Raw genomic sequence first — 24,020 nt, forward strand, 5'->3', positions numbered from 1 at the left:
AATCATATTCATTTTATTTTCCATTTCTCATATCTATTTCATTTCCAATGTGCACTTTCTTTATCTGAAGTTATCAAAAAAAAGATTCTTGCCCTCTTTTAAGCTGTCAGATTCTGGAGGTAGCTAGAATAATCTTTTCAAAATGCAAATTTGTTCATATCACCACTGACCATTACCATGCCTCTTTAAATATTTCAATACTTAAACACTTCATACTTTTTTTATGTTCAGTTAGCCAACATATCATACATCATTAGTTTTTGATGTGGTGTTCAATGATTCATTAGTTGCCTATAACATCCAGTGCTCATCACATCATGTACCCTCCTTAATACCCATCACCTTGTTACCCCATCCTCCCACCCCCTCCATTCTGTAACCCTGTTTGTTTCCCAGAGTCCAGAGTCTCTTATGGTTTGTCTCCCTCTCTGATTTCTTCCCATTCAGTTTTCCCTACCTTCCCCTGTGGTCCTCCACGCTATTCCTTATGTTCCACATATGAGTGAAACCATATTATAATTATCTTTCTCTGCTTCACTTATTTCACTTAGTATAATCCAAAAGATACAGATGTAGTGAAAAGAAGGGGCACATGCACCCCAATGTTCATAGCAGCTATGTCCACAATAGCCAAACTGTGGAAAGAGCCGAGATGCCCTTCAACAGATGAATGGATAAAGAAGATGTGGTCCATATATACAATGGAATATTACTCAGCCATCAGAAAGGATGAATACCTATCATTTGCACTTCATACTTTCAATACTTAAATACCTCAAATATTATCCAATTAGGATAATGACTATAACCTATAACATGATTTACAAAAATTTGAATATTCTGGCATTTACCTATCTCTCCAGTTTCATCTTCAACCCTGGTTACCCTCATTCTATATTCTAGCCACATTTATTTTCTTTCAGTTCTATAGTCACCACACTCCTTTTTGTGAAGGGACATTTTATATAGTGTTCCCTTTGACTGGAAGACTTAGCCTCTTGTGACATACCTGGTTTATTTAACTACTTCTTATGATCTCAGTTGAAAAGTAAGTTACTTATTCAGAAGTTCTTTCTGACCACTTGGTCCAGTAGACATCCTACCATTATATGTTCTCCAAACACTGTGTACAATTTGCCCTAGCAGTTATCAGAGTTGTAATTTAATATTTGAATACTTTATTAATATCTACATCCTTTACTAAATTCTAAATTTCAAGACTGAATGGATTTTTTTTCTGTTTTGTCCACAGTTGTAGCCCTGGTGCATAGGATAGTACCTGGCAACACAGCAAACATTCAATACAAATCTGTTGAATAGATGATTGCACAAATGAGATAAGACACTGAGCAGGGAGCTCCATGTGGGACCTGATCCTGGAACTCCAGAATCATGACCTGAGCTGAAGTTTTCTATATATAGTATCTTGTCATCTGCAAATAGTGAAAGTTTGACTTCCTTCTTGCCAATTTGGATGTATTTCATTTCTGTTGTCTGATTGCTATTGCTAAGAATTCTGTAATATATTAAATAATATTTGTGAGAGTAGACACCCTTGTTATGTCCTTGACTTTAGAGGAATAGCTCTCTATTTTTTCCCTTTGAGGTTGATATTAGCTGCCGGCTTTTCAAATACAGCCTTTATGATGTTGAGGTATGTTCCCCCGTCCCTCTTTTGTTGAAGGTTCTTATCAAAAATGGATGCTGTACTTTTTCGGATGCTTTTTGTGTGTGTGTGTATCGATTGAGAGGATCATATGGTTCTTATTCTTTCCTATAATAATGTGGTGTATCACATTTATTGATTTCTGAATATTAAACCAACACTGAAGCCCCAGAATAAACCCTACTTGATTGTAGTGAATGATGTTTTTAATGTACTGTTGGATTCAGTTTGCTAGAATTTATTGAGAATTTTTGCATCCGTGTTCATCAGAGATATTGACATATATTTCTCTTTTTTATTGACATATATTTCTCTTTTTTAGTGGAGATTTTATGTGATTTTGGCATTAGGGTAATGCTGGGCTGGTCGAATGAATTTGGAAGTTTCCTTTCCTTTTCTGTTTTTTGTAATAGTTTGAGAACAATAGGTATTAACTCTTCTCTAAAGGTTTGGTAAGAAAAATAAAAATAAATAAAAATAAAAGTTTAGTAGAATTTACCTTTAAAGTCATCTGGCCCTGGATTTTTGTTGGTTGGCAAATTATTGCTTACTGGTTCAATTTCTTTGTTGATTATCAGTCTGTTAAAGTTTTCTATTTCTTCCTTTTTCAGTTTTCGTAGTTTATATGTTTCTAAGAATTTATTAATTTCTTCCAGGTTGTCCAATCTGCCAGCATACACTTTTTTATAATATTCTTTTATAATTGTATATCTGTGTTGTTGGTTGTGACTTCTCCTCTCTCATTTGTGATTATATTTATTTGGTTCCTTTCACTTTTCTTTTTGATACATCTGGCTAGGGATTTATCGATTTTATTAATTTTTTTCAAGGACAGCTTCTGGTTTCATTGACCTGTTTTTTTTTTTTTCAGTTTCCATATCACTTATTTCTGCTCTAATCTTTATTATTCCCCTTCTGCTGGTTTTATGCTTCCTTTATTGTTCTTTTTCTAACTCCTTTAGTTGTAAAGTTAGGTTGTTTTTGAGAATTTTTTTTCTTCTTGAGGTAGGCCTGTATTGTTATATACTTCCTTATTAGAATCTCTTTTGCTGCAATCCAAAGTTTTGGACTGCTGTGTTTTCACTTTTACTTGTTTCCATTTATTTATTTATTTTAATTTCTTCTTTGTTTTCCTGGTTGACCCATTCATTGTTTAGTAGTCTATTGTTTAACCTCCATGTATTTGTAGTCTTTACAAATTGCTTCTTGTGGTGACTTCAAGTTTCATAATGTTGTGGTCAGAAAAGTTGCATGGTATGATCTCAATCTTTTGCACTCCTGAGGCCTGATTTGTGACCTAGTATGTGATCTATTCTTTTTTTTTTTTTTTTTTTGTATGTGATCTATTCTTGAGAATGTTCCATGTGCACTTGAAAAGAATGTATATTCTGGTGCCTTATGATGGAATGTTCTGTACATATCTGTTAAGTCCATATGATCTGGGATTTCATTCAAAGCCATTTTCTTCTTTGTTGATTTTCTGTTTAGATGATTTGTCCATTGCTGAAAGTGTGGTGTTAAAGTCATCTACTATTATTGTATATTATCAATTAGTTCCAATTATGTTTCTAATTAATTGTTTTATATATTTGGATGTTCCTAAATTGGGGCCATAAATATTTATAATTGTTAGAACTTCTTCTTAGGTAAAACACTTTATTATGATATAGTGTCCTTATTTATCACTTTTTATAGTCTTTTGTTTAGTTTGTCTTAAGGTCCAGTCTGTCTAAGTATGGCTACTCTGTTTTTTTTTTTTGACAACCATTAGCATGTTAAATGGTTCTCTATCCCCTCACTTTCAATCTGCAGGTGTCTTTAGGTCTAAAATTATTCTCTCATAGGCAGCTTATACAAGGGCCTTGTTTTTTTTGTTGTTGTTCCATTCTGACACCCTATGTCTTTATTTTTCCATTATGTTATGTTAGTAACCATACAGCACATCATCAGTTTTTGATGTAGTGATTCATGATTCATTGTTTGCATATAACACCCAGTCCTCCATGCAATACATGCCTTCATTAATACCCATCACTGGGTTAACCCATCCCCCCACCCCCTCCTCTAAAATTCTCAGTTTGTTTCTCAGAGTCCATAGTCTCTCATGGTTTGTCTCCCCCTCCGATTTCCCCCCCTTCATTTCTCCCCTTCCTTCTCCTAATGTCCTCCATGCTATTCCTTATGTTCCACAAATAAAATAAACCATATGATAATTGACTTTCTCTGCTTGACTTATTTCACGTAGCATAATCTCCTCGAGTCCCATCCATGTGGATGTAGAAGTTGTGTATTCATCCTTTTTCTTCTTTTCTTTTTCTTTAAGATTTTATTTGTCAGAGAGAGAGAGAGAGAGATAGCACAAGCAGGGGGAGAGGCAGAGGCAGAGGGAGAAGCAGACTCCCCGCTGAGCAAGGAGCTTGACGTGGGACTCGATCCCAGGACCCTGGGACCATGATCTGAGCTGAAGGCAGCCGCTTAACTGACTGAGCCACCCAGCCATCCCTGTATTCATCCTTTCTGATGGCTGAGTAATATTCCATTGTATATATGGACCACACCTTCTTTATCCATTCATTTATTGAAGGGCAGCTTGGCCCCTTCCACAGTTTGGTTATTGTGGACATTGCTGCTATGAACATTGGGGTGCATATGGCCCTTCTTTTCACTACATCTGTGTCTTTGGAGTAAATACCCAGTAGTGGAATTGCTGGGTCATAGGGTAGCTCTATTTTTAATTTTTTGAGGAACCTCCACACTGTTTTCCAAAGTGGCTGTACCAACTTGCGTTCCCACCAACAGTGTAAGAAGGTTCCCCTTTCTCCACAACCTCTCCAACATTTGTTGTTTCTTGCCGTGCCAATGTTTTGCCATTCTAACTGGTGTAAGATGGTATTTCAATATGGTTTTGATTTGAATTTCCTTGATGGCTAAAGAAGATGAACATTTTTTCATGTATCTGTTAGCCATTTGTATGTCTTCTTTAGAGAAGTGTCTGTTCATGTCTTCTGCCCATTTTTTGATGTGATTATTTGTTTTTTGTGTGTTGAGTTTGAGAATTTCTTTAGAGAACTTGGATACCAGCCCTTTATCTGTAGTGTCATGTGCAAATATCTTCTCCCATTTTGTGGGTTGCCTCTTTGTTTTGTTGACTGTTTCCTTTGCTGTGCAGGACCTTTTCATCTTGATGAAGTCCCAAAAGTTCATTTTTGCTTTTGTTTCCCTTGCCTTTGGAGATGTGTCTTGAAAGAAGTTGCTGTGGCAGATATCAAAGAGGTTACTGCCTATGTTCTCCTCTAGGATTTTGATGGATTCCTGTCTTACATTGAGGTCTTTCATCCATTTTGAGTTTATCTTTCTTTATGGTGTAAAAGAATGGTCCAGTTTCATTCTTCTGCATATGGCTGTCAAATTTTCCCAGCACCATTTATTGAAGAGACTGTCTTTTTTCCATTGCATATTTTTTCCGCTTTGTCAAAGATTATTTGACCATAGAGTTGAGGGTCCATATCTGAGCTCTCTATTCTGTTCCATTGGTTTATATGTCTGTTTTTGTGCCAGTACCATGCTGTCTTGGTGATCACAGCTTTGTAATATAGCTTGAAACCAGGCAACATGATGCCCCCAGCTTTGTTTTTCCTTTTCAACATTTCCTTGGTGATTCGGGGTCTTTTCTGATTCCATACAAATTTTAAGATCAGTTGTTCCAACACTTTGAAAAATGCCATTGGTATTTTGATTGGGATAGCGTTGAAGGTCACCCTATGTCTTTTGATTGGAACATTCATTCCATTTGCATTCAGAGTAATTAGTGATAGATATATATTTGTTGATATTTTTTATTTGTTTTGTCATTGTCTCTGTTTCTTTTGTTTTTACTTATTCATTGAAGCTATTATTTCATTCTCTTATGTTTATTCACTGAAAATGTTATCATCTTTCAGATTATCATTTTTTTCTTTGAATGTAATCTACTTCTTATTTCTGGTTACTTTTGCTTTTGCATTTGGTTATCTGCATCTTTGACATAATGTATATAGATCCAGATCATTTTTTTTGTTTAACCTGTGTGGGATTTATTTGGTTTCCTGAATCAGTGTACTGCTAACTTTCATAAGTTCAATAACATTTTTATACAAATATATGCTTTTTCCCATTATCATTACCCTTCCTTTTCAAATTTCCAAACTGATAAGTTTTCAAGCTTCTCCCACTATCTACCACATCTCTTAAAATATTGCTCATTTTCTTTTACCTTTTTATTTCTCCATATCTATTCTACATAATTCTTATAGATCAGTCTTCTAATTCACTTATTCTTGCATCAGCCATTTTTATTATGCTTTAATCACCCACTGTTTTTTTGTAAATATTTTATTTTAGAATAGTTTTAGATTTATAGAAAATTTGCAAACAAAGTATAGTCTTCATATACCCCATAGCTAATTCATTCTGGTGTTATTATATCCATTAGGTTTTAACCTTTAACACATTGTTATCTGTTTTTCTCTCCGTGGAATATCTAGTTAAAATTCTTAACTTTGACAGACTCTCTGCTTTCAGCCTCCCACCCTTATGTTTTATCCTAAGAAAACATGAAAGTCAAAGATTTTAGGTTTAGAAATGTCTCTAAGGTGCAAGTTAACTTTAAGACCCAGATATCCTTTCTGTGAGTCCCATTTTCACTTACTGCTTGTTCTCAGAGTATCTCTTACTTTCCAATTTATTGAATCATTAGTTGTTTTTTTTTATTCAACATTTTTAGGTGTTTCCAGGGGAACATCATTCAGGATATGGAATGTACCAGTCCACTGTAAATAGTTTGAGTTTGATTTTAAAACCTCTGCCAAATAATTATATGTTTATTACTTAATTATTCTCAAAGCAAGAAAATTTTAGTTCTTATTTGTAGGAATTACTGATAGCTCCCATAGGGATAACAGGAACCAGTAGTCACAAATCTGTCACTGAATCTCAGCTGCTCTAAATGGCACTCTTTGTATACTATTAAAGCAGAAACACTTGATGTGGTAATTTTGTTGGGGTGTGCATTTTATATTACTACCCAGCATAAGATATTAGTAGCAACAAAATGGTCTATTCTTCAATTATTATTTTAAGAAGACAAATCAGGACATTGTGACATTTATTTTGATCTTATATTTGGTCTGGGAAACAAAGCCTTGAATTAAAACTTCACAAGTTAAAAGGATTCACATTTCAACATATTTCCTGAATAGTTTATGAAATACTCTCATATAGTCCACTGATGCCATCATTTATCCACAGGGTGGCACAGCAGGCTTTCAAAAATCAACCAATTTCATTCACTAGGACTTAAATGATTGTGTTGAGATTTTAACCAGATTCTAAAGGGAGGGACAGATTGATATAAACAAATGTCTATTTGCTTATTCAAACACAGATTTTCTTAGAAGTGATCAGTTACAAGAAATTCTATGGAATAAAACTGTAAATTATTAAAGCATTATATGAACAAGAGAAACAGGAAGGCAGATTACCCCAAATCCTTTAGATTGCTTGTGTGTGTGCATGTGAATGTGTGTGTGTGTGTGTGTGTGTGTGTGTGTGTTTGCTTAGAAGTTCCTCTTCCTGATTATATTTGGTACAGTGTTATCTTGTGGGAATTTCCTAGATAGATAATAATGGTAACTGACTCAGAATACTGAGATGTAGCAAGGAGTTAGCCAGGCCGTGATTTGCAAATGTGCAGTGGATAATCCACAAATCCTCACTCTATAGTGTGTAATTATCAAGAATCACTCAAGGGATTGTTGACAAATATTTATTTTCTCATTTTCAATTAGTCCAGGGTCTTATTTACTTTCCCTCCACTGAAAGGATAAACAGAACTTTATAATCATAGGATTTTAGAATTAAAAGAACCTTAAAGACTAAATACTCCAACATCCTCATTTTACAATTTGAGAAACTAAAGCCAGTATAGGTTAAATTACTTCTTCATGATAATATGCCTTACCGGGATTATAGTCATCTCCTCAGATGTGGTATTTGGTGAAACCAAATCTTGATGAAAGTCCAATGGTAATGTGAGACTTTTAAGAAAAAATAATGTTATTGCATCAAGGGTAAAAAATAAAGCTATGTCTAATGACACTAAAAAGATACTGGTTGTAACTTGCACAAATCACAAAGCTACTAAGTGTCAGAACAGGCAATCAAGTAGTGAAGCTGGTGATCTTAACCAAGCTGAAATAGCTTTTATTCCCAATGCCTAAATTAAAGCCTGAATACTGAATAGTAGGTACACACTAAATATTTGTCAAAAAAATAAAAAGGACTGGACATTATCTACAAGAGTTTTATGGAAGAGCTTTTGTGGAAGACCTGGAACCAGCATGAGGAATCAAATTTGATTTCCCCATACCAGTCTGCCAAGAAATAAAAGCTGCTGAGGGAAACATTGGATAGAAGGAGATTATCGGACATTAGACATGATGGATAAGTAGATGATGATGATGATGATGATGATTATATTACTGTTATACAAACAATACACAAGTAGATTTTTTTCAAATGACTAAATACCTCATTATGTAAAAATTCATAAAATGGGAATGTAAGACTCAACCATAAACTCTCCACACAGAATTAATCACAGATGGTATTTGGCATTGTTCCAGAATTTTCTTTGAATGCATGTACCTTTTAATTTTTTTTTCAGAATTAGTATAAAACTGTGCATAACATTGTTCCTTGGATTTTTCAATTAATATGTAAACATCTATGTCAATAAACATACCTCTATATATATGTTCAGTTGGTTTAATTTAATTTGTTCTCTATTGCTGGACATGTAGATTTCATTTTTCCTATTTTAAATTTTGCAATCAATTTTATATTAAAAAGTGGTTGATGAAGCAATGCAGTTAATTAACCTCCTGTGGGGGAAAAATCAAGCTAGTTGCCTACCATTGTATTGGCTTAATCACTGGTCGATTGCTACAATTTGTAAAATTAATCTTTGGCATTACTTTTCACTGAATAGACATAGGGTATCTAACTATCTTTCACATATTTCTACATACCTTTTAAACTGCTTAATTATGAACTCTGTAATTACAGAATATACTTCACTTGTTAATGTATCTACAGCATCTTAGCATATGTTAGCACATAGTAGGTGCGTTTTGCATTATTAAATCTTTATATTGCCTATTACCTTATAAAACAGTTGACTTATTTTAACCAAAATGTGTACATTACTAAAAAACATCAACTATTAATTGCACCTGTGTGTTTAGTATAACTAGAAATAAAATATTATATCATTCAATGTTCAAATGTATTAACTTTTAAAAAATTTTTGCTTAATTGAGACCTATGTATTATAGACTCACTAATTTTATTAGACCTAAGACAGTTTAAAAATAATTCTTACCTCCTCTTTCTCTATTATACCTCAGTTACTGTCAAAAAATTCTCCTGAAAAGTCAATAAAGACATTGTTTAACACCTCAGTTGCAGGGTGAAAATCGGCAAAGATTGTAGGCAACATCATACTCTTATTAGAAGATTTATAGTTTAACATGGGAGACAGTTATATCAGTAAAGACAAGCTAGATTATACTGCAATACCAAACAAGACCCAAAACTCAGTGTGTTAGCAACATAAATGCTTAATGTTCACTCATGTTACATGTCTATTGTGTAGCAGTCATGTACAATTCATGGTAATACCTCCAAGGCAGTGTAGCCTTAATCATGAATTTTCTGGTAGTCATGCAAATGAGAAAGGTATTTATGGAAGATCTGACGCTGGCAAATGGATGCTCTGACTCAGAAGTGACACATATCACTTCAGTTTACAGAAATTTTACAGAAGCTCTAATTTACAAAACTAATCACAGGGTTCCACTCAACCACAAGAATGTTGGAAAAATCCTAGAAGACAGAGTACTAGGAATAATTGTTGGTCAGCAATAATGACTACCACAATAAAAAAAAAATTCACATATAACAGAATTGCCATATGGCAAAACATAAAGTGACCTATGAAATCATCCTCAAATTCCTTATTTTATGCATAATAACTGAGGCCCAGAAAAGAAGAAGTGAGTGATTGAGAAGAGATCACATAGCTAGCAATAAAGAAAAAAAAAAAACTAAGTAAAAACTCAGATCCCTAAATCTAGGGTTGTGTTCTGTCCACTAACTAAAATTAAAGATGCTGATATACACCACTAGTCAACTTCAATGTTTTTTTCAATTCTGCTAGCAAAATCCACTTTGAATAGACACTTATCTTCTTCAAGGATTGTAAAATTTTATTTCCACTTCTAAGTAAAGAAACTTCATTTATCCAAACCAAAATATTTCACTCCTTCAATTCTTTTTTATATTCAAACCTATAATTCCCTTAATTATTCTAGTTTTAACTTTCATTAGGCTATTAGCAAACTCATAGTGTCATAAAAATTGTCACTGATTCTTTCTCCCCCCCACTGAAGTAAAATATTAGTAGGATCTTACAGCAAAGGCACTTCTCCGCATGGAACAGAAATTCCTGCAGGGCAGTGTTGGTGACTTCATCTCCCTTACAGAACAACAGGAGTTACAAAGGCAAAGGGTCACATTGTATGGATTAGGATGCTGAGCCCACAGTAGGAAAGCCAGCTAAGGATCAAAAGTAATTAGAAAGGAACGGTTGATTGTGTTTAGTTTGTTTGAATGTGAATATAATCTCTGCACATCTCAGGGGTTGGCATTTAGGACTGAAATAAATTCAAAGAACTATTTGTTTTAATTTATCTCTCTTATGGCAAGGGGGAAAAAAAGGTAGATTCTCCTGGGGCCTAAAATGCACTGTTAGGCAGTATATCAGGAGTTCCCATTTTTAGGTTCCCAAGGAAGGACTTATTAAACAGTCATGTCACCAGAGCTTGGAGGCCTGAAAAAAAGTAAGTGCTTAATCTGCCACATACCTAGGAGTAGCTTAGGCCTTGTGAGAAGCTGGCTCAGCATGTTACAAGGCCGGGCTCAAGAGTTATATTTCCATTATCTGACTCCACCATAAAACAAAAATGAACAAAGCAGGCTCAATAGACTAGTTGCCCTAATAGGAAATAGTACTGCCTGAAAAGTATAGGTTTTATTTTGGAAATGTTTTCCACCTAAGAGACAGGTAGTTTTCACAGCACTGTCAATTATAGTTTCACTGACAGGATGCAAAGGGAAGTCTATTGTTTTCATTTCACCTACTCTTTTTGACCCATACTGAAGAAACACTCTTTGGGGCAAAGTTATGATAGTCACTATTCCCACTACCTCTCCAGAGGTTGAGAGGATATGGTTTTGGACATCATGGGAAGGTCACAAAACTCAAAACAGGTACATTCATAGCATCTGCTACAAATTCTGTCTTCTTATCATCATGGTAAGTATGCCTTTGCACAGATGTCAAAGAAACAGGCAAACTGAGTTGATCTTGAACTTTCTTTGGTAATCAGCCCTTACACAGTGAGCTTCAGTAAACATTTTTTGATAGATGATGTTCCTGTGAGAGTGGCTGCAAAAATAGAGGCAAAATGTCTTCCTACCTCAGGCTTTTCTGATGAACTGTAACAGCTTGACATAGCTAAGGTGGGATCTATAAGCCTAATATTAACCAATTGGTTCCTTTGTGATTTGGTTCATTTTCATTTTGTTTGACAGTTCTAAAGCTATGCTTTCTTACAGCCAAGTGGACTATGGCAGCTGGCTGCTGAGAGTAATTTTCACTCACAGAGATCACACACAAGAAAGAAAGAAACAAACAAACAAACAAGCAAGCACAGGGCAAGTGAAGAAAGAGAAAGAGAGAGATAGAATGTGAAAAATTGAAATGGCAAGAACTGTTACAAAATAAAATGTGTGAAAAATTGAAATGACAGACTGTTAGTGGCTTGCTTCATCATCACAGACAAACTGAAATGGCTACTGGCAATCTGAGCTTTGAGAAGTGACAGGACAGAAGATATCACTATGAAGGCTTACTTTCCCCATTGAAATCCTACAAAGGCATATCCGAAGGAATTCTAATTCACTTCAATGTCTATAGGGCTTAAGATATCAGAGTAAAGAAACCTGAAAGGATGTGTTGTTCACTGTTGGACAAATTGGAAATTATTAAACTTTTCAGAACTGATTTTGAATAACTACAAGTTTGGACACTGATGATAGTAGCTTCATAGATTTAGAAAAATTCCAAAATAATACACAGAAAGAGTAGCTATTCAACTTCTTATTGAGCAAAACTCAATCGAGTAAATGTTTTCAGGAGTGGGGCATGAATTCAGAATCTAAATGAGGTAACTGAAGTAAACCATAAATAAAAAGTGATGAATAAATAAACAAGAATACATTGAAAAGAAGATATGGTTCAACATTCATTCAGAGGGTGCTTTGATATTTGCAAATCAATCAAAGTGATACATCACATTAATAAAAGAAAAGACAAGAACCATAGGATCCTATCAATAGATGCAAAAAAAAAATTGACAAAGCAGCACACTTTCTGGATTAAAACTCTTCAAAATGTAAGGAGAGAGGGAACATACATCAATATCATAAAGGGCATCTATGCAAAGACCACAGTGAATATCATTCTCAATGGAGAAAAACTGAGAGCTTTTCGCCTAAGGTTGGGAACACGAGGTTGGGAATATGACAGAGATGCCCACTCTCACCCTTGTTGTTCAATATAGTAGTAGAAATTCTAGCCTCAGCAATCAGACAACAGAAAGAAATAAAAGGCATCCAAATTGGCAAAGAAGACACTCTCAGTCTTCACAGATGACATGATACCTTATGTGGAAAACACAAAAGACTCCACCCCAAAATTGCTAGAACTCATATAGCAATTCAGCAACGTGGCAGGATACAAAATCAATGCAGAGAAATCAGTTGCATTTCTGTATAATTACAATGTGACTGAAGAAAGATAAATTAAGGAATTGATCCCATTTACGATTGTACCAAAAACCATAAGATACTTTGGAATACACCTAACCAAAGAGGTAAAGTATCCGTACTCTAAAAACTACAGAACACTTATGAAAAAACGTGAGGAATACACAAAGAGATGGAAAAACATTCCATGCTCATGGATTGGAAGAATAAATATTGTTAAAATGTCTATGCTACCCAAAGTCATCTACACATTCAATGCAGTCCCTATCAAAATGCCATCAGAATGTTTTCCAGAGCTGGAAAAAAAGAACCCTAAAATTTGCATGAAACCAGAAAAAATCCAAATAGCCAGAAGAGTGTTGAAGAGGAAAACCAAAGCTGGCGATATCACAATGCCTGACTTCAAGGTATATTACAAGCTGTGATCATCAAGACAGCATGGTATGGGCACAAAAACAGACACATAAATCAATGGCACAACTCTATGATCAACTAATCTTCAACAAAGCAAGAAAGAATATCTGTTGGAAAAAAAGACAGTCTCTTCACTAATAGTGTTGGAAAAATTGGACAGCCATATGTAGAAGAATGAAGATGGATCATTTTCTTATACCATATACAAAAATAGATTCAAACTCGATGAAACACCTAAATGTGAGACAGGAATCCATCAAAATCCTAGAAGAGAACACAGACAGCAACTTCTTCGACCTCAGCTGCATCAACTTCTTGCAAGACACATCTCCAAAGGCAAGAGAAACAAAAGCAAAAATGAACTATTAGGACTTCATCAAGATAAAAACCTTCTTCACTGCAAAGGAAACAGTCAACAAAACTAAAAGGCAACCTACAGAAAGGGACAATATATTTGCAAATGGCATTACAGATAAAGGGTTGTTATCTAAGATGTATAAAGAACTTACCAAACTCAACACCCAAAACCCAAATAATCCAGTCAAGAAATGGGCAGAAGACATGAACAAACATTTCTTCAAAGAAGACATACAAATGGCCAACAGACAAATGAAAAAATCCTCCACATCACTTGTCATCAGGGAAATACAAATCATAACCACAATGAGATACCACATCACACGAATCAGAATGGCTATCATTAACAATACGGGGAACAAGTGTTGGCGAGGATGTGGAGAAAGGACAACACTCTTACACCTTTGGTGGGAATGCAAGCTAGCACAATCATTCTGGAGAACAGTATGGAGGTTCCTCATGAAGTTAAAAATGGAGCTACCCTATGACCCAGCAATTGCACTACTAAGTATTTACCTCAAAGATACAGATATAATGAAAAGAAGGGTCACATGAACCCCAATGTTCATAGCAGCAATGTCCACAATAGCCAAACTATGAAAGGAGTTGAGATGCTCTTCAACAGATGAATGGATAAAGAAGATGTGGTTTATATATACAATGGAATATTACTCACCCATCAGAAAAGATGAATACTTACCATTTACATCAACATGTATGGAACTAGAGGGTATTATGCTAAGTGAAATAAGTCAATCATAGAAAGACAATTACAATATGGTTTCACTCCTATGTGGAATATAAGAAATAGTGCAGAAGATCATAGGGGAAGAGAGGGAAAACTGAATGGGAAGAAATCAGAGAGAGAGAAAAACCATGAGAGACTCGACTCTGGGAAACAAACTGAGGGTTGTGGAAGGAGAAGTGGGTGTGGCGATGGGGCAACTGGGTAATGGGCATTAAGGATGAGCACTGGATATTATACACAACTTATGAATTATTGAGCAGTACATCTGAAAATAATGTATGATATGCATGATATGACGAATTGTATTTAAATTATAAAAAAGAATAAAAAAGAAAGTACTCTCTTTTCTCTAAGTTTGAAAAATGAAGTGAATTTACATGTTTGAATATCTACTAAATCAAAGATTGGTGTCAATATTTAAAATAATGCAGAGACTAATTAAAAATTCTTATTATATCTGTAGGTTAAGTGTAAATAAAAAAAATCTTAGGACACCCAAAATAAAAACTGTAAGACAGAATTTAATGGTTGACTATATCAAGATTAAAGATTTCTATGTAGTGAATGACTCCAGTTTATTGGTGGAAAATATTCACAGTATTTATAAGATGAGAGACAAATAAACAAATCACCTACAAAATCAACAAGAAAAATAAAACAATGAAAATGGGCAAAGGACAAGAATAGACAAATTAGTGAAAGGAAATGCCAGTAAATAATAATTATAGACAAACATGCTCAAAATAATTAGTAATCAGAGAAATGTACACCAAAATAATGCTATGACACTTTATATTCATATTTGCAAAAATTCTAAAATTTTATAATGTCACAATATTTTCAGGGATATGGGAAACATATATTGCATTCATCATTGATGAACATGTAGACATGTGCAGCCATTCTGGCATGTGGCAGCCATGTGGCAGCAATTGACCAAATTAATTAAACACATAGACTATGCCTCAGTAATCCATCTCCAGGATCTATAACCTAGGAAAATGAGCATACAGTACCATAAGAGAATATATAAGATGATATTTATTGCAGTATTGTTTGTCTATTACAAATTTAGAGACAATTTAGGGGTCTCTCACTTGAAATATAGATAAGTATAATGTGGTGGATATCACTTTTAGTTTCTGCTCAGAGATATAGAGAGCTAAAAACATCACTTTCATGCTTACAAAAAGAAAATGCTGGCGACACTTAAAAGTAAGGACTTCCTTGAACCAATCAGAGAAAGCCAAAAGTCGAACAATTAACCAAAAATCTAGGGAGGGATTGGCACTTACCATAAGAAACCAGGTGCTAACCTTGGCTTACCAGGAGAAGATGTCACTGGATACCATATAAGACTGTAAGAAGATTAAGCTAAAAAAAATTTATGTGCTGGCCAAGGGAATGGAAAAGCAGTTTCAGATAAAATTCCACCCAAATCCAACTGTCCTAACTCTCTTATGAAAGAAAAGTCTCTATCTGCAAAAGAAAGAACAGCAAAAACTGTACACTTAGGACTTCAGAGCAAGGAATATTATTAGGTATGAACAAGAATGTTAGATAATGATGAAAGAGTCAATTCAGCAAGAAGATATATCAGTCCTAAATATTATGCCTCAAACAAGAGAGCCTCAAAATACATGAAGCAAAAATGAATAGAGTTGAAAGAGAAAAAGACAAATCTATAATTAAAATTGCACACTTCAACAATTCTTTCTAATGTATCAATATAATAATTAGACAGCAAAACAATAATAGAGATGTCATGAACAATGTTATCATTTACATTTATAGAACATTCTACCCAACAGCAGAATTCATATTCTTCTCAAATGCACACAGAACACTCACATAGATAAAGTATACTCTGGATCATAAACTTTAAGAAATTCAAATAAATTAAAACCATACAAAATATATTCTAGGACCAGAAGTAAACTAAAAATAAATAACAAAAATGTTGTGGAATTGAGCCCTGCATCAGGCTCTGTACTCAGTGTGGAGTCTGCTTCAGATTCTTTCTCTCTCTCTCTGCCCCTCCCCACTTGCTTGCTCTCTTTCTCTCTCTAAAATGAATAAATAAAATCTTTTAAAAATGTCCAAGAATCTATCTATATAGTCCCCAAATATTTGAAAATTAAGTCACACATCAAAATAATCCATATATCAAAGAGGAAATCTAAGGGATAATTAAACATATTTTGAGCTCAATGAAAATGAAAATACATCATATCAAAATTTGTGGGATGCTGCTAAAGTGGTACTTAGGGGAAATTGAAAACAATTAATGCTTGTAGTAGAAAAAAATAATCTAAAATCAAGAACCAGTTTAAGTAAATAGAGAAAAGGAGAAAATTAAAATAAAGATAAAAAAACAAAGTTAATAAAGTTTAGAGCATAAATCAATTGAAAACAGAAAAACTAAAAGTTAAATTAATGAACACAAAAGATGTTTCTTCAAAAAGATTAATAGAATTGATAAATCTTTAACCAGAGTGACCAAGATATAAAGACAGAAGACATAATTAATTACTACTATCAATAATTAAAAAGTGGATACTACCAGACATTAAAGGATAATAAGGATATGGGATTATAAAAATGGATTACTATGAACAATTTCATAATAATAAATTTGATAACCCAAGTGAAATGGGCCAATTCCTCTAAATATACTGTGGTAGTTAGAATAATTGATCATGAAAACGTCTATACTACAATCCCCAGAAGTCATGAATATATTATTTTACTTGGCAAAGAGTTTGAAGATGTGATTAAAGTTAAGGACCTTGAGATGAGATTATTTTGGATTATATGGGTGGGCCCAACCTAATCACATTGAGTCCTTAAGAGCAGAGAATCTTTCCTGGTTAAGTCAGAAAGGAATGTGGAGTAGGCACAATAGTGCTTCCTCCTACCCCCACCAAGATGTACATACCTTAATCTCTGGAACTTTAATAATGTGATTAATTTAAGGATTTGACATGGGAGATTATCCTTGATTTTCCATGTGAGCCCAATGTAATTGCAGGGATCCTTATAAGAGGGAGGTAGGGGGACAGTTAAGAGTTACAGGAGGAGAGGTAACAGTGGAACAGAGGTTGGAAAGATGCAGAACTATAAGCCAAAAAAAAAAAAAACCCTAGAAAATTGGAAAAGGTACGAAAATAGGCTATCTTTCATAGCCTCTAAAAAGAATGCAACTCTTAAGATGCATTTTTCTTCCAACTTCCAGAACTATGAGATAATAGATTTATCTTGTTTGAAGTTATTAAGTTTGTGGTAAATTTGTTGTAGCAGCAATAGAAAATGTATACAAGATGTAATCATAAAAGAAGGTTCAGAGAGAGAGTTGACATAGCTAGATTTGAAGTCAGAGGAGGACAACCACAAACCAAGAAAGGCAAATGTCCTCTAGAAGCTGAAAAGAGTAAAAAAAAAAAAAAAAATTGTCCCCTAGAGCCTCCAGAAAAAAACACAGCCCTGCCAACATGTTAATTTTAGCCTAACGAGACAAATGTCATACTTCTGATCTTCAAAAGTGTAAGATAATAAAGACACTAAGACAGTGGTGATTTGTTATGGTAGCAGTAGAAAACTAATACAGACATAAATTACCAAAACTCATTAAAAAAGAAATTGATAACCATGAATAGTCCTGAAACTATTTTGAAAATTGAGATTATAGTTAAAAACCTTCAAAATATAAAATTCCAGGGTAAAATTATTTTAATGACAAATTCTACAGAACACTTAAAGAAATAATACTGTAACAGTTAATTTTATATCTCAACCTGACTGGTTAGCTTGTAAAACATTATTTCTGGGTGTGTCTGTGAGGGTGTTTCTAGAAGAAATTAGCATTTGATCAGTAGACTGAATAAAAAGATTCAACCTTATCAATGTGGGCAGTCATCATACAATCTGTGGAGGGCTCAAATGGAACAAAAAAGCAAAGTAAAGGCAAATTTTCTCTCTCTTCTTGAGTTGGGACTGCCATCCTTTCCTGCCCTCAGACATTAGAGCTCCTGGTTCCCAGGCCTTCCGATTTGGACTAAATTATATCACAAGCTTTCTTGGTTCTCCGCTTGCAAACAGAGGACTTAGGGACTTCTCAGCCTTCATACTTTTTTTTTAAGATTTTATTTATTTATTTGACAGAGATTGAGAGAGAGAGCACACAAACAGGGGAGCAGCAGAGGGAGAGGGAGAAGCAGGCTCTCTGCTGAGCAGGGAGCACAATGCAGGGCTTGATCCCAGGACCCCAGGATCATGACCTGAGCCCAAGGCAGACGCTTAATTGACTGAGCCACCCAGGCACCCCTCAGCCTTCATACTTTCATGAGCATATTCCAATAACTTTAAGAAACTATTGTAGCTATAGTTATTTTAATACTTCTTTCTTTTAAGTTTTATACTAGAATTAAAAGTAATTGATGCACAACTATCACAGTATTAGAGTATTCTGAATTTGACTACATATTTATCTTTACAGTGAGTTTTAAGCTTTTATGTTTGTATGTACTTAACATTCCTTTGTTTCAAATTGTACCCCCGTTAGCATTTCTTTCTTCTTTTCTTATTATGTTTAGTTAGCCACTGTATAGTACATCATTAGTTTTTGATGTAGTATTCAATGATTCATTAGTTATGTATAAAACCCAGGGCACATCACAACACGTGCCCTCCTTAATACCCATCACCCTGTTACTCCCTCCCTTCTGAGACCCTCAGTTCATTTCCCGGAGTCCACAGTCTCTCATGGTTCATCTCCCTCTCTGATTTCCCTCCCTTCCCCTGTAGTTTTCCATGCTATTACTCATGTTTCACATATGAGTGAAACCATATGATAATTGTCTTTCTCTGCTTGACTTCATTTAGCATAATCCCCCCCAGTTCCATCCATGTTGATGCAAATGGTGGGTATTCATCCTTTCTGATGGCTGAATAATATTCCATTGTATATATGTACCACAGCTTCTTTATCCATTCATCTGTTGAAGGGCATCTTGGCTCCTTTCACAGTTTGGTTATTGTGGGTATTGCTACTATGAACGATGGGGTGCATGTGACCCTTCTTTTCACTATATCTGTATCTTTGGGGTAAATACTTAGTAGTGCAATTGCTGGGTCATAAGATAGCTTTATTTTTAACTTAGTGAGGAACCTCCATACTGTTTTCCAGAGTGGCTGTACCAGCTTGCATTCCCAAAAACAGAGTAAAAATGTTCCCCTTTCTCCACATCCTCACCAACATTTGTTGTTTCCTGTCTTGTTAATTTTGGCCATTCTAACTGGTGTAAGGTGGTATCTCATTGTGGTTTTGATTTGTATTTCCCTGATGACAAGTGATGTTGAGCATATTTTCGTATGTCTGTTAGCCATTTTATATCTTCTTTGGAGAAGTGTCTATTCATGTCTTCTACCTATTTTTTGACTGGGTTGTTTTTTTGAGTGTTGAGTTTGAGAAGTTCTTTATAGATCTTATATATCAGCCCTTTACCTATAATGCCATTTGCAAATATCTTCTCCCATTCCATGGGTTGCCCATTAACATTTCTTGTAAAGTAGTTTTAGTGATGACTCCCTCAGCTTTTATTTTTCTTGGAATATCTTTATTTATTCTTCATTTATAAGGGACAGCTTTGCCAGGTATAGTATTTTTCACCTTTAGCACTTTAACTATATCATCCCATTTCCTTCTTTATATATATATAAAATATATATTTTTAAATTTTCCTTATCTTCTAATATATACTGTCAATGTTATACATTTTTCTCTAAGCACTGCTTTCATTGATTCCTGAAAATTTATGTAGGTTTATGTTCATCTTCATTTAGTTTAAAAAATTTCCTTTTTTTTTCTTGAAGCTTATTTGACTCATATGTTACTTAAAAGTGTGTAGTTTAATCTAATATTTGGGGATTTTCCAAATATATTTTTATATTTAAGATTTCTAGATCCATTCCTTTGTGGTCTGACAGCATATTTTGTATGATTTCTACTCTCTTCAATTTGTAAAGTATGTTTTACTGTCCAAGATGTGGTTTATCTTGGTGTATATTCTATGTGAGCTGGAGGAGGAAAAGTATTTTGCTTTTGTTGGAAAAGTATTCTTTAGGGGCGCCTGGGTGGCTCAGTCATTAAGCATCTGCCTTTGGCTCAGGTCATGATCCCAGGGTCCTCGGATCGAGCCCCACATCGGGCTCCCTTCTCAGCGGGAAGCCTGCTTCTCCCTACCCCCACTCCCCCTGCTTGTGTTCCCTCTCTTGCTGTGTCTCGCTCTGTCAAACAAATGAAATCTTAAAAAAAAAAAGAAAAAAAGAAAAAAATATTCTTTAAATGTGGATTAGATCTAGTTGGTTGATGGTGCTATTTGGTTCAACTATATCCTTACTGATTTTCTGCTTCCTGGATCTTTCCAATACAAACAGAAAGATATTGAATTTTCCAAACATAATAGTGAATATATCTACTTCTCTTTGTAGTTCTATCAGTTTTTGCCTCATATCTTGATGTTCTTCTGTTAGGCACATACACATTCAAAGTTTTTTAGTTTTTTCTTTTCTTTTTTTTTCGGTCTTCTTGAAGGATTAACTCCTCTATCATGATAAAATGATGTTATTTACCCTTGATTTATTTCCTTTTTCTGAAGTCTGCTTTGTCTGAAATTAATGTAAGTACTTTAGCTCTCTTTTCATTAGTGTTAGCATGACATGTTTTTCTCTATCCCTTTACTTTTAATTTCTGAATCTTTATTTATTCTCTCTTGAATAGCTTGTTTTGTTATCCACTCTTGCTGTGTTCTGTATGGATAGATATTTTTGTGATTTGTCTCACATAACTGACAACCTGGACCTGCATATAGACAGGTAGGTTAAAGAATGTTTCCTGAGACTCATGCTGTGTGAATAATCTTGGGAGTCTAATAGTTTAAAATATATTATCTGGCCTCCAGGTAATAACTGGCCCTTCTGTTCTAGATGCCAAGAGGTACAAATATTCTTGCTCCAGGCTGGGCTGGCCCCCCAGAATGGAATCCAGGAAGGGAGGCATATGTACATAGCCCAGGCTCCTTGAAAATATAGAAACATGATAACATGGAAATGCAGCTCACTCCAAACTGCATGCAGGTGAACAAATGTTTAATTTCAAACCCTGTTATTTGCCCCATGAATATAGCACTTATGGGGATGGTCACTTGGAAGTCTCACCTAAGGGGAGGATGCTCTGCCCAGACCTCTCAATCAGGACTTCAGCCTGGCTGTTTCCATGGGGTTTCCCCAGATAATGAGGTTAGATGTTGTAAGTCTTGCTATCTTTCTCTCCCTCTCTCCCTCTCAAATAAATAAATAAAATCTCAAAAAGAAATAAATGAACAGCATGATAGTTCCAAATATATGCTACATCCTATTCTGGTTCTATGCTTGCTTTGTCTTTTCAAAATATGTTTTTGCCTTTCAGTATGCCTGGTAATATTTTGTTGGGACCTGAATATGATGTATTGGATAAAAGTAACTGAGATAGGTAGGACTTTAGGTTGAGCTTTTATGTTTACGTGGCTAAGAGTTATGCTGTGCTTACTGTTTGATCTAGTTGTGGCACCAAATGCTAAAATTTCTCTGTTTTATCTTCTATTTTGTTTGGGGGTTTCTTAGAGAACTCTTAAATAGGGTATTATTACAGTTTTTTTTAGCTGTAGTCTCAGTTAGTATACAAAATGTTTATTAATGTGGTCCTAAAGTTTGAGGGAGGAAAATGTTCCATAGTCTTCTGATTAGACCTCAGACTTTTAGAGAATCTGAGGTTAGGCATTTCCATTTTCCCATGTCAAAGGCTGTAATTGGGCTGATGATGAATATTTTCCTTACCATATGTTTATTAAGTGTTAGTAAAATCCCAGTATTTTTAATTTAAAAATCTAATATCTTTTCTGACTAATTTGTTTATTGTGTAAGGCTTTTATTGTCAAACTTCACTTCTTTGCTTTAATGAAAAGCTAACCTTTATACACATGAATGTATATCTTGCTACATGATAGAAGTAAGAGTTTCTCTTTGAATCTCAAATGTCTTTTAGTATGTTTCTCTAAAGAGTACACTTCAAAAACTACTTATTTCTAAGAGAAACAGAAAAAAAAGAAATTATTTAAATAAAGTAGTACTTCTCATAATCACCATTTAATAAATTATCTTAACCAACCCAACCTTCAGTGATTCACAAAAAACAATATTCTACATGATTTTTATCAAACATGTTAATTAGTATCCACAATACACTAAATGATGGAATGCAATAGATAAAAATCTACTGTGTTTCATTTTTCTGTTTCTGTCAAATGAGTAGTATACAGAGAAAGCAATTTTGGGTCACACTTTTATACTACATAATGCTTTTATAATTTAATTATATGTTGTAAGAGTTAATAAATATGAACATAAAAGGAGGGTTGTTGAATGCTTTTGAAAGAATTAATAAAAGCAAATGAATAAGGTGATGTCAAAAGTACAGACTAGTAAGCCTAAATTTCCCCCCCCATGGAAACTTAAAACAAATAAACAAAAAAAAAACAAAAAACAGATATTGGTTACCAAAATAATATAGGAGCTATGGAAAATAGTAAATATTTTACAGCAACCAAGTGAATGCTCAATCAAGAAAAACTATATTGTGACATTTTTACTCTCCTTTGCCCCACCATCTCTGGTGGAGATGGAAGCCCAGTTTCCAATCCTTCTCTTCAACTGGATGTAGCTGTGCAGACTTCATATGCAACACTGCAGCCTGTCTGGGGGCTGCTTAAAGGATTGGTCTCTGTCTCACTTAACTTGGATTTCAGGAAGGGCAGGTAGAAGCTATTGGTCATAAAGATCTGGGCGGGGGGGGGCTTGCAGATGCCTGAGGCAAGAGATTACTGGTGGAGCTATATATAAATGCCTCCAAGAGAATCAGGAGTGAGAGCTTTTGGGAAATTAAGACATTAAAAAGCAACTGTGTAAAAAGGAGGAATAGAGAAAGCCACACCCAAGCCCAAAGTACATGTTCAGAAAATACCTAAAAAAGACCTTAAGCTTTCAACTCAGGGGGATTCTTAGGTTCAGCGTATGCCCAGCTAATCAAAGAAGCATTGCCCATCACAGAGCCAGTCCTCAAAGACTAAGAAAACTATTTTTTCAACTGCCCAAATTTCAACAGAAAATCACAAGGTATACATAGGTACAGGAAAACATGGCTCATTCATGGGAGTATATAAAGTAGTGGAAACCATTCCTGAAGAAGCACACACATAAGGCTTACTAAACAAAGACTTTAAAACAAAAGTCTTAAATTTACTTAAAGAACAAAAACAAAAAGAAAAGGATATAAAACTAAAACAAACAGGAAATTTATATATAAAAAATAGTGATAGAAAATATTAAAATAAACCAAATATTCTGAAATTGAAAAAAAAAACCTTAATTGAAAATTCATTAGAATAATCAACAACAGATTCAAGCAACCATAACAAAAAAAATCAGTGAACTTGAAAACAATTGAGATTATCAAGAGTTGGAGACAAAGATGAAAACAAAAATGAAAAAAATGAAAAAAAAAGGCAACATCAACTGGATCAACAAATCATTAAGAGAATTCCAGAAGGAGAAGAGAAAGAGTAACTTAAAGCCATATAAACATATAAGTATCACCAGTAAAAGTATACACATGAGCAAGTATTAAAACTAGTACTATTATAATTATTGTAGTTTGGGAGAGAGCACCATGTTGTATTTTTACAAGAGTTAAAAGAAAAGACAAATGTAAAATAAATAATTATAAATCTTTGTTACTGGTTATACAATGTATAAAAGTGTAATTTGATATATTTATTGGGGAAGGGGGAGTGCATATGAAGATTTTTTATGTAC

Source organism: Callorhinus ursinus, unplaced genomic scaffold (assembly GCF_003265705.2).
Source record: "Callorhinus ursinus isolate GAN/ISIS: 27379988/994484 unplaced genomic scaffold, GSC_fseal_2.0 scaffold67, whole genome shotgun sequence".
Taxonomy (NCBI): domain Eukaryota; kingdom Metazoa; phylum Chordata; class Mammalia; order Carnivora; family Otariidae; genus Callorhinus; species Callorhinus ursinus.